The sequence below is a fragment of the Vulpes vulpes genome, chromosome 16 (assembly GCF_048418805.1).
Source record: "Vulpes vulpes isolate BD-2025 chromosome 16, VulVul3, whole genome shotgun sequence".
Lineage (NCBI taxonomy): Eukaryota > Metazoa > Chordata > Mammalia > Carnivora > Canidae > Vulpes > Vulpes vulpes.
In genome coordinates, this window is record NC_132795.1 from 55,121,128 (window position 1) to 55,138,354 (window position 17,227).

Below are 17,227 nucleotides of genomic sequence, written 5' to 3' on the forward strand. Positions count from 1 at the left end.
TTCCAGAATACCTTGGGTCGTCAGAGAAGCCCATCAGTTAGTTACCTGGGTTCATCACTCAGGTCTACATCCCTTCTTGAGCCGCAGGGGCTCAGTGTTGGGAGGTGAGGGCAATTCTGGGAGGATGAAGAATATACTCCCTGGAGCTTCCCACTCTACAGAGTGTGTCGTCACTGTCACTGCTTTGATGTGCAGTGATGAGTTTACTGTTCTCACTTTCCACTGCAACTGTTGCAAACTCAACTGTCTCCTCAGTCTTCCTGCCTCTGCTTCACTCTGCTGTCACTTTCACCCCTCAACAAGGAGTTTCTGCCTCCAGTTTTCTAGATGTTCATTTAGGATCTTGCTCTTTCAGTTATTTTATGTCAAATCTTTAATCTCTCTAGTTCTGCCTCCCTTCTTGTGATTTTAAAAAATAAAGTGCACAGGTCTCTCCCACTATAGAAACATCTCCACTTGCTCTGTTACCTCCTTAACATGGAAACCTCTCTTTCTGGCTGTGTTGTCACCAACTGTTCCTGGCACCATGTGATTTGCAATTACTTATCTTTCAGCACCTGGGTCTTCTCACCTGCAGGATGTGGCTGATGATCCCCAGGTGTACAGTGACAAGCAAAGGCAAGAACAGAAGCTGACTCCCTAGTTCACTGTCTGGGACTCCTGTAGTAAACAAAACAAAACAAAACAAAACAAACAACAACAAAAAAAACACACTCCCTTTCCTGCTTTCTTTCTTTCTTTTTTTTTTCCTCTGCTTTATTTCTTAGCACTGTGACACAACCTCTGTCCCCTGGTTTCCTCCAAACTACACTCATTGATCCCCAGTAACTTCCTGTAATGAACAAATCAAAAGGCCCTTATATAGGGAGATAATAGATTCGTTTGCCTATACTATATATATATATATATATATATATATATATATATATATACACACTATACATATATACTATATACATATATACTATATATACATATATACTATATATACTATACATATATACTATATATGCATGAAGAACCACTAGTATGTAATATTGTGTGTGAACTATACTTCAATATTTTAAAAAAAGAATCATTAATAAAGTCTGTGTGCTGGGGGAACATGCAGGGAATGAAATAGGCAGGGAAATAACTGGGACCCAGCTTCTTAGTGTACATCTTTCTGTCATTTTCATTTTTGAGCCCAACAATTTTTCTTTTTTTCCTATACTAGATCCCCCCCTCCTTGGTTGATTCTGGTGCTTATCAATTTTGACAAGCCCTCCCCCTTGCTTTGAAAACAAAACTGTACTGATTCCCCTCTCTTTCTGACGGCTCTTTCTTTGCTAACATTTTCCCTTCTCGTTGCTGGAAAAGGAAGCAGTGGGAGTTTCCTCAAGATTTAACCCACCTTTCCTCCCCTTGGAAACTACTTGCACATCTGTAAGGCTTGCCTTCTGAGTCTTCAGGTTCTCTAAAGCTTTGGCTCTTGATCTTCAAAAGAAACCTAGACACTTCCAACTGGTTGTCACTGTTACCTAAATTAACATCCCTAGGTCAGGAGTCTTACTTTTAAAAAAAAAAATCTAAGTTGGCTCCACACCCAACATAGGGCTTGAACTCACAACTCTGAGATCAAGTTGCATGCTCTACCGACTGAGCCAGCCAGGTGCCCCTCTGACCTTTCTGAAACAAATTTTTTTTTTTTTAAGATTTTATTTATTTAATCATGAGAGACACAGGCAGAGGGAGAAACAGGCTCCATGCAGGAAGCCTGACGCGGGACCTGATCCCAGGTCTCCAGAATCACACCCTGGGCTGAAGGCAACGCTAAACCACTGAGCCACCCGGGCTGCCCCTTTCTTAAACGAATTCTTGATGTAATGTATTACCCATTAGGATCATTTATTCTGCAATGGTGTATACTGTGTGCCAGGCATTGTACTCAGCACTGGGATAGAGTGGTCAGCTGATGAGGCTGCAGTGGAGGGGACAAAGGTGAAAAGAGAGGGAGGTAAATTTGGAGAGATGGAAGCCAGAACAGGAGACCCTTGTTGGAAACAAGGATATTTGGGTGTTTTATTCTAAGCAATGGAAAATCACTAAAAGGCTTGAGTGATGGAGGGTGACTTAATCAGATTTATGTTTTGAAAATATCCCATTGTAATGTATGGAATGGATTGGGAGCAAGGAAACTGAGGTGAGTAACTTGTGAGAAGCCAGTTGGGCTAATGCCATGGACTAGATAAGACCTAAGGGTGTAGGTGATCTAGTTTGGATAACAAAGTGCAGAGGAATCAAAGAAAAGGAAGAGATTAAGAGGTACACGTAATACGTCTTAGTCACAGATTAGTTCTGGGGAATGAGGGACAGGGCGGAGTCAAGGATGCTCCTAGGTCTCTAGGTTTTATTATTGAATGGATGATAATGCCATATACCATGGGTGGGAGGAGGGGCTAGCAGGCAGGAGAAACTACTCTTCTGGATGTGTTGAGTTTGCAGTGCTGCTAAAATATCTAGGTGTTTTGAAATGTTGAGTCGACGATTATACATGCAGGTCTAGAGCCCAATGGTAAGAGCTGGAAATATAAATTTAGCAGTCATTAGCATATAGATGATCATTAAAGCCATAGGAGTTTTAGATCCTGGAGCCGATGAACAACACAGAAAATAATTCTGTCTTGGAAACAAAAAAAGAATTCTGTCTTGGTGGGCACCTGGGTGGCTTGGTCGGTTAAGCATCTGCCTTCATCTCAGGTCATGATCGTGGAGTCCGGGAATCAAGCCCCACATTAGGCTCCCTGCTCAGTGGGGAATCTGCTTCTCCAGCCCCCTCTGCAATTTCCCCTGCTTGTGCTCTTTGACTCTCTCTCTCAGTCTAATAAATAAATATAATCTTTTAAAAAATAAATTAAAAAAAAGAATTCTGCTGTGGGGCACCTGGCTGGCATAGGACTCCATCTCAGGGTCTTAGGGTCATGAGTCAAGCCACAGGTTGGGTGCGGAGCCTACTTAATTTAAAAAAGAAAAGAAAAAAAAACACAGAATTCTGCCTTTTGCGTGGTGCTTACAATTCCAGTGAGGGAGATGAATGATAAGGAATAAACAAGATAATTTTAGAAAGTGATAAGTTCTTGGAAGAAAATACAGCAGGACAAGATCATAGAGTAACTAAGGGTGGGGATGAGGGGTAGTGACAGCTATTTTTTTTAAAACGTTTATTTATTTAGGTAATCTCGACACCCAATGTGAGGCTCAAACTTATGACGCCAAGATCAAGAGTTGCCTGCTCCTCTGACTGAGCCAGCTGGGCATCCCCCAGGGACAGCTATTTTTCTTTTAAAGATTTTATTTATTCATGAGAGACACAGAGAGAGACCGTGATATAGGCAGAGGGAGAAGCAGGCTCCCCTTAGGGAGCCCGATGTGGGACTTCATCCGAGGTCCCCAGGATCACGCCCCTGAGCCGAAGGCAGACATTCAACCACTGTACTACCCAGGTGTCCCGACAGATATTTTTGATAGGATAAGCAGATTAAGACCTCACATTTGACCAGAGGCCACACAATGATGCAGGGACAAGCACATTCCAGGCAATGGAAAAATAAATACGATGCCTTGAGGTGGGCATGAGTTTGGTGTGATCGAGAGAAAGGAAAGGTAATGGGTCATGTAAGGTTGAGATTGAGAGAATCATAGGGAACAAGACGGACTACTGGGTTTGTGGACCATGGTATAGAGCTTGAATTTTAATTTTAAGGAGAAAGCCCTGGAGGATAGTGACATGAACAAACAGAGAAGTCAGGGGTAGCCTTGAGAGGAAGATGGCGGATGGCCAGGAGCCTCCTGCAGTGGTGGCTTGACCCAAGCTGCCTGTGGGGACATGTGGACCGTGTGGGGACATATGTTTAACACACAGCTGAAGGGCTTCCTGATGGCTAAATTAGTGAAGAAGCTGTGGGTTTGAACCATTAGGTGAATGGTGGTGCCATTTACTGAGATGGCTGAGACTGGGGGAAGCGGATTTGATGAGGGAGGTGCAATCAGACCTGGAAGTAGACAGGCAGTGAATCAGTTGGATAGACAGGACATCAGAAGGGCCAGGATTAGAAATAGAATTTGGGCAGGATGGGGATGGGTGTTGTATTTTATTATTATTTTTTAAAATAAAGATTTATTTATTTATTCATGAGAGACACAGAGAGAGGGGGTGGGCAGAGATACAGGCAGAGGGAGAAGCAGGCTCCATTCAGGGAGCCTAACATGGGACTCGATTCTGGGTCCCCAAGATCATGCCTGGGCTGAAGGTGGCACTAAACCACTGAGCCACCTGGGCTGCCCAGGTGTTGTATTTTATTTTATTTTTTAAATTTTTATTTATTTATGATGGTCACAGAGAGAGAGAGAGAGAGAGACAGAGACAGAGACACAGGCAGAGGGAGAAGCAGGCTCCATGCACCAGGAGCCCGACGTGGGATTCGATCCCGGGTCTCCAGGATCGCGCCCTGGGCCAAAGGCAGGCGCTAAACCGCTGCGCCACCCAGGGATTCCCCAGGTGTTGTATTTTAAAACACAGGGCTGGTTGAACTCCTCTAGGAGGAGTAATGTGACTAGAAAGCAAAGTTTAGGACTGGGCCTGAGCCCAGTAGCACTCCAAAATTTAAAATTTGGAGCTCAGTCAGAAAAAAAGGAAACCTAGAGAGGCAGCCAGTGAGGAGGAAACCACCTAGGGTTTTGGCACAGAGAAAAAGGTGGGGCCTGGGGTTGAGTACTGATGAAATCCAACATTTCCTGGCCAAGGCGAAAGAGGCTGAGAGAGATGGAGGAATAAAAAGAACACGTTAGAGCACAGAAGGAATTCCAGAAGCTGTGGCGTCAAGAGATAAGTGGCCATGTCTACCAATAGGGAGGTTGTTAGTAGCCTTCGGGGGAATGATAGAGACAGAGACCCAGGAAGGGGAGGAGAGAAAGTTTCTTGAGAAGAAAAATGGGATGGCAGCCGGTGGGGTAGGGGCTGGAACGGGGGGTTGGGGTGGGGGGTTTGCCCAGGAGGGTGCCTACAATGGTGTGGACTTGACTGAGCATGCCGAATGGCCAGGGCTCCCAGCTGAACATGTGAAGAGAGAATAGATGATGGAGGGTTAAATGTACCCAAGGGGGTTGGAAGGGAAAGTGTCCCAAATGCTGGAGGAGGCAAGAATTTAGGGGATTTTTATGACACTTCTCATTTTCTTCCTCCGTGCATTAGGATGCTGGCTGCATAGCATCAAGGTGTCATTGCTGGTTGGGTATAGATGGACAGGAGTCCTCATTTGTCCCATTGTGACTTTTTTCTGGGCAATGCTGCTCTTGGGTACTGGCAGAAAAGACAGAGTAGGGTTTCCAAAGTGGGGATTTTGTCACGGGGTTGTCAAAACAGGAGCAAGCAGCAAAGGAATTTAGAAGTGTTAGCAACCATGTTGATGAAATTATGTGCTATAAAATCTAACCTGGATTAGGAAGGGGGAAAGAAGAAGAGACTCAATGGGTCAGAATAAAGCCAAGAGGCCAGTGTCCTGGAGTGGCTGTTGAGTTTTAAAACACAAGTGGAGAGGGAATCAGTTGGGAGGACAGGAGGGTAAGGTCAAAGATGCTGAAATTGGTGATTCCGGAGGGGAGCAATTTGCGGTGACTATAGGAGTGTGTGGCTGGGGTGGCCTGGAGGAAGGAATGTAGAAGCCTGGGTGTTAAGGCAGATTTTCCATATGGACACTTGCTTGGAGTCACGTAAGGTGATGGCAGGGCACGCAGGCGTGAGGAAGGCTGAGTCAGATGCTGAAGTCTTTCTTAACCACTGCCTTTCAACTACAACTTCCTTCGCCCTCCCTTAGCCATCTATGTATTTCTAAAATACCCCCAATTTAAAATAAAGTCCTTGGTGATACAGGTTTTCAGAGTTTCTGCAAGGGTCTCTATTCCTCAGAAATAGCACTTGCTTGAAACAGGCAGGCCCTCGAGGTGATCTCAAGTATCTAGTTCACCTCTTCTCACACTCCCAGCATTGCTGTATTTTAGGATACAAGAATCAGATGGCATATGGCCAACCATTCTCTACAACAGATTTTGCTTAAGAATGTTTTCTCAGAAACCCAGGTGCTTTTCAGCAAAGGGCGTGCTGGCACGGTAACTTTTGGATCCTACCTTGGTTCCCTATTATGGTTTCACCAGCGATGGAGACAAGTTTAATTTCAAGAGTGAATGTAAGCAGCACGCATAGAGTGGCGCCTGGCTTATAGTAAGCAATCAACCCGTGGTCCCTATGATTAGCTAATTAAATTCTCCTGAGCTGGTTTCCTCATGAAATGGGTTCGCTGCCACCTGGCCCAGCATTTCTGAGAATTCAGACAACGGTACCTGAGAATTAGGAAATGTTCGTTTCTTTCTGTTCCTCCCCTTTGCCATTCTAGAGGTGCTTCACGGCCACGTCTAACAAGTCTCTGTGTTGGCAGCTAAGCATATATACGAGGCTGCTGGGACGGGGGAACCTCCTCAGCCGGGTGGCAGCCAGGTGAACATGGTGGGGTGCAGTGTGCGGGGGTTTTCGGAAACAGCAGGTTTCCGGAAACTGGCTGGTTCTCGGCCCTGGGTGCAGCACAGCCTCTGCCAGGCACTTTTCTCCACTCTCCTGGTTCTCACTCCACAGGCAGGTAGGAATTAAGACAACAAGAAGTAGGAGAAGATCAGTTTCTTCTAGAGACTGTGGCCCTTGCTGTGGGCAGGCAGCCAGGAGTACGCACCCACCGCCGACCAGCCAACCTGGCCACCCCAACGGCAAAAACCTCACAGGGCAAGACAGGACGGAGGCCCAAGTTCAGGGGCTGAATTTCGGGGAGCTTCCGTGTGTGGAGCAGGGAGGGAGAGAAAAGGAGAAACAAAGTGTAAACCTCCAACAAACAACAAATGGAATCAGCAGAGTAAAACAGGAAACCACAATCGATGCTTAGCAGCCAAACACATTTATTAGTCTTTTTTCTTTTTTGTTTTTTTTTTCCAGGAACCCAAAAATATTTTGTAGTTATAATGTAAGCAACTGAGTTGCACATAATACAATCATATCTTTCCAAAATAAAATAAAATAAAAAACTAAACAAAACAAAAATAAGCTGTTTAAAAGCCCAAAAAAACCCTTCAGAAACTCTTATATATGCATTACATTATCTCTCAGTTTTAATGAAATGACGGCGACTTAGTTCCTCAGTACGCAACCTGTCACAATCCAATAAACACCACCCTTTATTTTTTTTTTTGTTGGTTTTTGAGTTTTTTTTTTTTTTTTTCTTAAATCCAGCATGAGAAATACAGTACCTGCTATGGCGAAAAATACACATAAAATGCAACTTTTCAGCTTATTTGTACATTAGTAGAGTTTAACATTTTATTGTTTGTTTTTTCTTTAAGTGAACCAGTGATTTTAAGTACCACTATACTAAAAAAAAAAAAAGTAAAATAAAAGAGAAAAGGGGGGCCCAGCCTGCCATGCAAGTGCACCTCTAAAGTGCCTAGTTTCTGTGTCCATGTAAAACCAGTAATATGAAGAGCAATTTCAACACATGGGAGTTTGATTAAACCTCTATGGTTAAGGAAACACACACAAAAAAGACAATGCCATATCCTCCCTTTTCTCCCCTCAAACTTCCTTGGATCCCAGCATCCACTCCCTCTGTTGCCCACCCGAAGAGAGAAAAGAAAGCCACCAAAGTAACATTGTAAAAGCTATTTCAAGTATAAGAAAAACAAAACACTTCTAGGTAACTTGCAGAGAGCATCACTATGTGCAGCTATGTAGTCAGGTTGATAGGTTCTGTTTCTGCTGAGTGTTTCAGGTGAGAGGATTTTTGCTGTACCTTCCTGTTACCTGTTTGTGTGCAAAGTTGGAAAGCTGCCTTTAAAAACTCCAGCCTCTTTCTGATGCCCTTCTCTGCGCCTTCTGTCGAAAGGGGGGGAGGAGAAAAGTGAAGGGGGGGGGGCGACGCCAGTCCTTAAAATGGCACTTCTCCATCTTCCCTCCCGAGCCCCACCCCCAGGTCCCCTCACTTCTCTTGTTCACCATTGGTGACCTAATCAGCTCGCTCTCACTGCAGAGATTCCCATGCTTGTTTCCTGATTTGGTAGGATATATTTTACTATGTAAACATAGCCCCTAGGATTATGGAACCCAAAGCAGCATTTATATCTCCAGCTAAATGGAGACAGATAAAATAGTCCAGAAACCTCTCCTCAGGTTGCTCTTGTTGTCTGTTTTTGGTTACTTAAAACAGGGATGAAGGTGGGGGCGGGGGGTGTGGGCACAGAATTAAGTTGTAGGCAAATAGTAGAGTTAGGAGTGGGCACAATTGAGCTGTTTTGTCTGCTTTTTTTTTTTCCCTCCCAGAAGGATTTTTTAAAATAACCTGTTAAAAATGCTCCTGCACCTGAAATCATACAGAGGTTAAGGCCAAGGGTGCAGAATCTTGTGCACGTGTCTCTGTGAGCACATTCGTGGCGCAGGCACCATTTTTGATGACTTCTGTGAGATCACTGGACACACTTTGGTCACTGGTGTGTGCAAAGGGTGGTGGTGGGGTAGAGTCCCAGGAAAGAAGTGCAGAGATCAGCAAAAAGCCCTTTGGGAGCATAGTGGGTGCATCTAAAGGCAGGAAGAACTTACCAGGGGACCAGAGGAAGGAGTGGCCAGAAAAGGGGCCTCCAAACAAGAGAAATAAAATCCAAAGGTGGACAGCGCCCCAAATCACAAGGTGAGTGGTGAATAGGTGTGCATTGGTTCTCAAGCTTCTTCCCTTTAAAGGAAGTCGTCACTAGACAAGATCGGTGAGCTCAGACTAAAAGGACAGAGAGGGTTTATCTTTAAGATGGAGGCAGGGGATGGGGGTGGGGGAAAGAGGAGTTTGTGAAGAAGCTATTCAAAATGATCCATTCTGATCCTGCCTGGTGGGTAGCCAAATATGGGCAGGCAGTAGCTGACAGATCTCTACAAGCAGCATTTGTTAAACGTGATTTCCCTCTACCTAATATCAGCTTCAAGCCTCACGTAGAGAGGAATGCCTGAGGGTGCCCACTCCTTTCAGGAAGGGTTGTCTGCACATCTCAGATGAATGTCCTTCTAAGTAAGAAGTCAATACATTTCTAGAGCACAGTAAAGTGACAAGCCGATGAGTTTACGGAGCCAAACTGAAATGCCAGGGACTAATTCCCTTTGGGAACTACAGAATGCTACTCAGTTACTCAAAAAGTGACCCTGGGTGTGAAGCAAGAAAGATTGAGAGCTCAAGGTTTCAGGTAAAACAAAACAAAACAAAACAAAACAAAAAAAACAGCAACAAAAACCATATTCTGGAGTGCCTGGAGGGGATGGATCTTCTGGAAGAGAGAAATTCAGACACTCCCCACCCTGGAACTAGATCTGGAATAGATGGCATCTATTTGAAAGAGTTTAGACACTGGTCGGCTGTCACCGTGTATGGGAGGCAGAGACCATCACCCTGCAAATGCCTAATCCGCTCCCCTAACCTGTTCCTTCTCTTCTCAAGCATGAAAGATCTGAAACGTAAGATGGCTTTAATAAAAAAAAGGGGGGGGGTATCATATTTTAGGGCTACTTTCACAGCAAAGAAAAAATTGTAAAAGTTATCCTACTATTTACACATTCATATTTTAAAAAGGATAACCCACTGATGTCAGAAAAGGAGAGGGGAGTAAAGGGTCAACATTGCAGGGGAAATGTACCTCGAGGTATTGTTTTGTGTTAGACAGCTGAAACGTCAGGATTTTATTTTTTTTGTTTTGGTTTTTTTTTTGTTTTTTGTTTTTTTTTTGTTTTTTGTTTTTTTGTCTAAAGGCAATCTAACAGATTGGAACCCTGATAAGATCGTGCCTGTACAGCCGTGCACGGGCACGAGGAGACTGTGATCAAGTCTGTTACTCGTTACAGTACTGTGAACATCAACAAGAACTGCTTGCATGGAAACACTGAATATGGGCACGACAATCTCTGGCTTATGATACTGTATGTTGCAAATAATGCCTAGACCAGAGCAATGTGGGTGCCAGGATTCACCAGAGGCAAAATCAACATAGGAATTCTATGAGGACAAGGAGGCTGCAGGCGGTTCCTGTGTCCAGCACCTCACTGCTCACTAGCTCTCTAGCGGAATAAACTCAAGGACGCAGAGAAATCTCTGCGTTTGGCTGAGGGGTAGTGGATGAGGAAGAGAATCCTTTTTTTGCCTGCCAAGCAACAGTCCTCTTCCCCACAGAACAAGACAGTTTCCTTATAAGAAGTTCACTTAAAAAGGATTAAGGGAGAAAAAGGAGAAATTAAAAGGAGCAAGGAGGAGGAGGTGTTCTGGAAATGGACAGAAAGATTACCTTTATGGTCAGCACGAATGAGGCATGGTTTCCTGAGCTTGAAAGGGTTCTGAATTCAGGAAAGGACGAGTACTTTTTCCCAGAGAACATTAGGGCCTTTGGGGGCCCCCCTGTGGCCCTGGGCTAACACTGCATGGCTAGGGTGGAGAATCCTGTACCACACCAGTTGGCAGGAAACTCAGGTCCCCCCAGGACTGCGGGAGGACTCCGGGTCCCTTTCAAACTCACTGTGCCGACTTCACTGCTTCTCACAGTCACTCCCCTTCCCCGCCAGGACATGGGGATACCATGGACACAGAAACTGTAGAACAAGGATGCAAAGCTACTTCCTTCCCCCTTTCTGCCCACCCTCCCCTTTTTTGCAGAATGCATAGTTACAATTCACGTTACAAAATAAAGAAGCAATGATGACCACATATGGGACCTTTATGTTTTTGAAAAAAGAAAAAAAATCCACAACCTCTTCTTAAATTCAGTATCAAAATTCACATTTGCATAATAATACATTTCAAGGCCATTAGAGAGGAATGAGAGAAGCACAGAAAGCTGCATCTCTCCTCCCTTTGTCTCCTGAATGAAGCTGAAGGAATCTTGCGGGAGGGATTGTTTTCCTCTTTCGGGAGTTCTGAGGAATTATGGAAATGGCCCTTAGCATTCACTTGCGGTTTCTTTAGAAGATAGGGCAGGGGGAGAAGAGGTGGAATTGTTTAAAACAAACACAAAAACAAATGAAGAGACACTGCAGATTTCTATGCTTAACTATAATCATTCTGAAGAAATAAAATATGATTTCAGATTTTTCTTTCTTTCTCAAACACTTCCATCTTATTCTTTCCAAAGCTTTTTCCTTGCGTGTAATACCCTGTTCACATAAACAGCAACGTGATGTGAGGGAAGTAACTGCCTTCTCAGGACACAGACTCAAGAGGGTGGAAATGCGGTGTCCCCCCCACGCCCCCGCACACGGCAGGAGCTCGAAAACGCCTTCTTGACATGCATGAATGTGTCACAGACATCACCATATTTCAGTTCTCCAGTGCTTACAGAAAAACAAAAACTAAAACAGCCACAGCCTCACTCACACACACACACACACACACACACACACAGAGAGAGAGAGAGAGAGAGAGAGAGAGAGAGAGAGAGAGAGATACACACACGAAGGAAATTAGGTACTGCAGATAGATAAATTCAACCTGCACCCTTGGATGAACCTGGGTCTCTGTCATTGTGCGCCATCACCTCTTCCTCCCTCCAGAGCCCCAGAATCTCTTCCACACAACTCTACACTGTGCAATATTGATGCTAATGAAAATTCCACGGCTGTCCCTGGGGACTGCCAGGAGACTCGCTGACTTCCCTAAAGACTACACTGACCGCCTTTGGGTTTAAACCCCACTGATAGGAGAGCTTCTTCATAAACCAGACGGTCTCTGTACTCACAAAGGCACATTCAGAAATACTACACTTAAGTAATTAATTCCTTGGACAAAATTAAAAGGTGGGAGTGGGGTAGGGGTGGTGTTTTAAACACACTTATCCCAACTTATCCCGAAATTTCTGGAAAGAAGTGTCATGCTGAATGCGTCACTTGGTGAGAAACTGTACCTTTAAAAGGTATGTAACTTCTTGAAGGATTCCAAAGGTTTTTGCTTTGTTTTATATAAAGACCCGCCCCCCCCCTTGTTCATTTTTGGCGAACACGTTATTTAGGATATACTCTCTTCCTTTCCATAAAGCTCTGCCGTAAGGCTAGTCCTGCAGTAAGGCTGCTCCAGCTCACCTCCAGTGACCCCCTACAACCCAGCCCTCAGAACCATGCACACCTGTCAGGAGCCTAGGGGAAGGCGTGCCAGATTCCAGGGAGGTCCGGGAAAGCAGGGGAGAAGGGGAAGAAAAGCACTTCGTTTCACAATCTTTGCTACAACGATACTGTAAACTACTTTTGCAATTTTTCTTTTGCCATTCCTCGTCAGTGGTAAAGAGGAATTACTACTCTTTTTTGTAAAGACGGTCTCAATGTATTGACCTTGGCTCGAGATGGCCCCGTGGCGATTGGGAAGGGGGGACTGATAGTGAAAACCGAACTGAGGCACAAAGTGCTTTGGGGAGACACGCTAATTCTTTTCTATTTAAAAACAGTACACTTCTTGCCTTTATCTGACCTTCCCTCTCCCATGGACAAAACAAGCAAGCGTTTGTCACAACGAAGACCCCATGACAGAGTCTGGCAGAGACCCCCCTCAGTCAGTGTGGTACCATTCTTCCTGGTGTGCATAGTTTCTCCTTAAAAACAGATTAAGGTGTGTAGCTAACCTAAAAGAACTATTTAAATTCTGTGCGGCAAACACTGGCAGCTTCTGTAATTTTCTTTTTTTTTTTTTAAGTGGTGGTGGTAGGAGGTTACTACAAGAGACTGACAGTTTAAAAACCACTCACATGTTAGAAATACTTGGTAATTCCTTCTGATTCTAGTCCGAGTGACCACACACCTAAGGATAGCAGGAATGCCCAGCCAGTGGGGAGTAGCTCTGTTTCCTGACCAGTGTATCCCCTGCCATCCTGTCAATGTTCATGGCCTTGTTTCTTTGGCGGTGCAGGCAGCAGGGAGGTATTGTGGGCAGGGTAGGGAGGGTCAGTGTTCTATTTTTATTAAGTTATTACTATGTTCATAGGTTCTTAAAGTTGATAACTATTTTAAATCTACAGAATGTGATGCCAGTACCTCCTTTGTCAAATTCAAGGTCCAGGGAACATCATTAACAAATAGGGACCATCTGTGAAAATACACACACTTTTGGCACTGGCCATAAACCTACAGAGTTTATTACAGGGTATGCACTTACTCTGGAAATACAGAGGACATTCTATGTGGGTTTTTTTTTTTTTAATAGATTGATGATGTTCTTGACAACATTATGTATATTGCCCGTTTCTAGAATGTGTGGACACCCTGTACTTGTAGATAAGAAAGCTAAGAGGGTGTGGTGCAACGTGCAGCAGAGGGTGAGGGCATCCTATTTTCTGAATGGGTTCTGAGGTCTACAGATTGCTAATTCACTGTAGACACACAAGCTGGAATATTTTAATCTGCACCATCACATGCAGCCCGAGCTGTACACTCACAGGAAAGAAAACTCAAGAATAAAATTTCTTTTTGCAGTAACACTAAGAAACATAGTTAATGCATAGGCATGAAGTGTGACAAAACTTGGCAAAACACTGGAGAAGAAAGTTTTTTTTTTTTAACCAGCTAAAAAAATGTATCTCTACTCCTAGTAAAAGAGCTTATAGATAGCTAAAACAAAAGAAAAAAACCCAAAATCTTAACAATAACCTACAAAGTGTTATATATTCAATTTGAACTCTGAGGATGGGGTATAAGAAGACCTTTTCTACATAAAGACTCAATTGTTCCCTAATCTTAGAGATGGCTATTACAGCCAAGTCTGCTGAAAACATCTTGTTTTACACTGCAGAGGAAAATAGGCTTGGCCTAAGCATTTTGCTCAGCACAGAGACATCTTCATTTTGTTTAAGAGAAGAGATGGCATAATACAAAAAAAAAAAAAAAAAAAAAAAAATTAAAAAGTACACAGCATCTTAGGTCGATAGGGAATCTGGCTGTTAACTTTATAAAAACTGCCCCCCCAAAATGGCAAAAATTCAAGTGAATATTTGCAACAAGTCAATAGCCCATGAAATGTTAGTTTCTGCTAGATATATTAATAAAAGCTCTTCCAAATTCTTAGGTAGAATTTCTTTTCCTCCTTTTTCTTTTTTTGCATATCTTAGATACCACATTCAAGCCGCAGGAACTTGGAAGAACCAACTGCTAATGTATGCTACATTCATATCAGAAGAGGTGGAAAGTTCTTAGAACAGGAGCAATATGATTAGAAAATTAAGCTGCTATAAATAAAACTGATTGAATGGCAATCAATGGATAATGTTGATTTACTGAAGGACAATGATGAAAGATTTCGGTTTGGAAGCTTAACATGCAGCACTGCTAAATTAACTTTTGTGCATGTCATAAATGGATCAAAAGATAAAGGGCTAGGTATGGAGGGATCAGAGATGCCATATGGGCCATCCATGTCTTCACAGTGTCTTCGGAGATCTGAATTTTGCTTTTTTTTTTTTTTTTTTTGCTTTTTGTGTGTGTGTGTGTGTGTTGTTTTTTGTTTTTTTTTTTTTTTGAACACCTAAAATTAGGTCATGGCACTGGATTTCAATTGCCAGTAGAGGTCTCCAGTCTGATGGAAGACCTCTCTTCCCCCACGAGTGCTTTTTCCTTTTGGCTACTCATGTGGTAGACTGAAACCAAGTTTGTGATGTTTGAAAGATGGGCACCTCCAGCCACTAGTAAAGTGTTTAAAAAAATAAAGAAAACTAGTAAAAATTGGAAAGCTCAAATTTACATGATCAAAACGTTTACAAAATAAATCTACATAATGAGAGGTGACCAGCAAACCTCTATACACATGCCAGAATGTGGTGGAAGAGAAGCCACTCCCACTGAATTTTCTAAGTGTTATGGAAGCCACCTAACCTCTCAGCAGACATGGCTCTTGCCAAAGAATACCATGGAAAGAGAAGGGTTTTTCTTTTCCATTATATCCTCACTATATCCTGTTCTTAGGTCACTGCCAACCAATAAGCAAAGCTTCCAGCAAGTTGATGAAAAAAATGGGGGAGGGGGGTTGGGGGGGAAAGAGAGGAGATAAAGGACAAGAAAAAAAGGAACCCCTTTCTACTGGCCCAACACAAATAGACTTTCCAAATCACTGCATGTAGTTGTCACAATGACACACCTGGAGAAGTCAGTGCACAGTAATGAGGGCAGGAACACTAGGAAAGATCTTGGCATTCCACATTATCGAGACATGAAAGCATATTTAACTTCCTTGATTTCTGTTTATTTTAAATTTAGCCCACTGCCTTTGGGGCCTTGTCCAAAACCACTCCGATTTCCTTAATGGGCAAGCGTCTGAATGTCTGTGGAGTGACTGGACCACATGCGCATACACACAAGCTCTCCGTGCTTAGGATGTCTGGGTGTATGTACGAAGGCACTAAAGCGGTTTTAGAGAAATTGCAGGCAGCAACCCCACCCACTCCCTTTACCTGTCAAGCTGGAGTTTCTTTCCCACTGGGAAGCTTAGATGTTTAAAAGAAACTATGGTCATGCTTGGGAATTCTGACCCCTGGCCCCAGGAGGGAATACAAAAGGAGAATTTGACATCACATCACGAAAAACTGAGAGGAAATACTCCACATCTCCAGCTGAGGGATGGGGATAATTAAGCAGCAGATCTTCAAAACAGCAATTAAAATGAGCACAACAGTAGCTGGGAGCTAAAAAAGTAAAATCACTTGTTCCTTATTAGATTCTTATTTTCTCCTCCTCCTATAACAAGCGGGGAGGTAAGACACACATTCTTCATTAATAGAACAGTCCATAGATATTTTCCTCTAGTAATGCCTATATTTAAAATTTGTTCCAAAAATTAACCTATATTTCCTAGCTCTTTACATAGATTCTCAGCAATCCAACCGTACTACTTTACAGATTAGAGTTTTTTTTCCCTAAGTTGTTCTTTCTTTTGTTGCTGGGGTTCAAGGGACAGGGAGAAGGGTTCCCTTAAAAAAAAAAAAAAACAATCGTTAGGGGAGATGTCAGTTCAATCTTAAATGGAAAGGAACAAAGTGATGGCATTCCCATTTATACAAACCAAACACTCCCACTAAATGACACACAATTTCAAATAAATCCGTGATAAAGCTCTTAGAAAGCTAATCCTTCTCCCATATTTTTTAAGATAACGAATTGACCTGTTGCTGCTAAATTGATAATTTTTAAAAAATATTTCTTTCTATGTGTTTTTAAAATGTGTGATCCCCAGTATGACAATGTTTGGAGACTTTTCTTTTTACATTTTTTTTTAAGTAAAAATTGTTTAAACTTTTTGAAGTTTCAGGAACTTGTAAAAGTTTATTAACAGGAAAGAAACAGCCGTCTATCTAGGATAAGATACGGTTAAATAAACCATCTTCAAAAAACTGGCTTCCTACCCTAGAATTCCTGAGAATGCTTGCAAATTTTAAAGCAGGAAAATAAATGTTAAAAACAAAAACAAAAAACACTGTTAAATGCTCCCAGAGTTAGTCTTCATCTAAAATATATATTTATATGTATATATATACGCACTTTTTGGTCTTTTTTTTTTAAGTTTTTAATTTTTTTCCCTTTAAGCTTAAGATGGAAGAACATTTGAGCTTCTCATGTTTATTTTTACATATTTCAAATCCCTCATTATGTCTTGTAAACAAGAGGGGCTCTAGCACCCGGCTTTCACCGTAGTATCGTAAGGAACTCAACTAACCCATAGTGCAGGCCAAGGAACCAGCAGGCAGGAGGAGGGGAGGGGGACAGGACTCGGCAGGGAACCATGGCAGTGGACAGGGTCACCACGGGCTCGTGGGAGCCTCGGGACTTGCTCCTGGCCCAGGGCCACTAAGATTTCGCCTTCTGTAGATGGCTGAACACAGCTGCTCTCCACCTGGACGTCACCACACACCACACGGTTTTGCTCCGCACACAGAGAGCAGACGGAAGGGGGCTGGAAGGCGACGTTTTGTATGTGGGCAGAGGTGGAAGGGGCATGGTGGTAGTGATGAAAACTGGAGAGCAGGAAGAGGGCACACTTAGTTTTCTACAAGGCATCCAATGGGACCGAACCACGCTGGAGACTCCAGTTTGACCACCTCCCCACATAGGGTACATAAAGACTTCCATGAGCAAATGCTCACTTGAATTATGCATGTCAATCTCTTT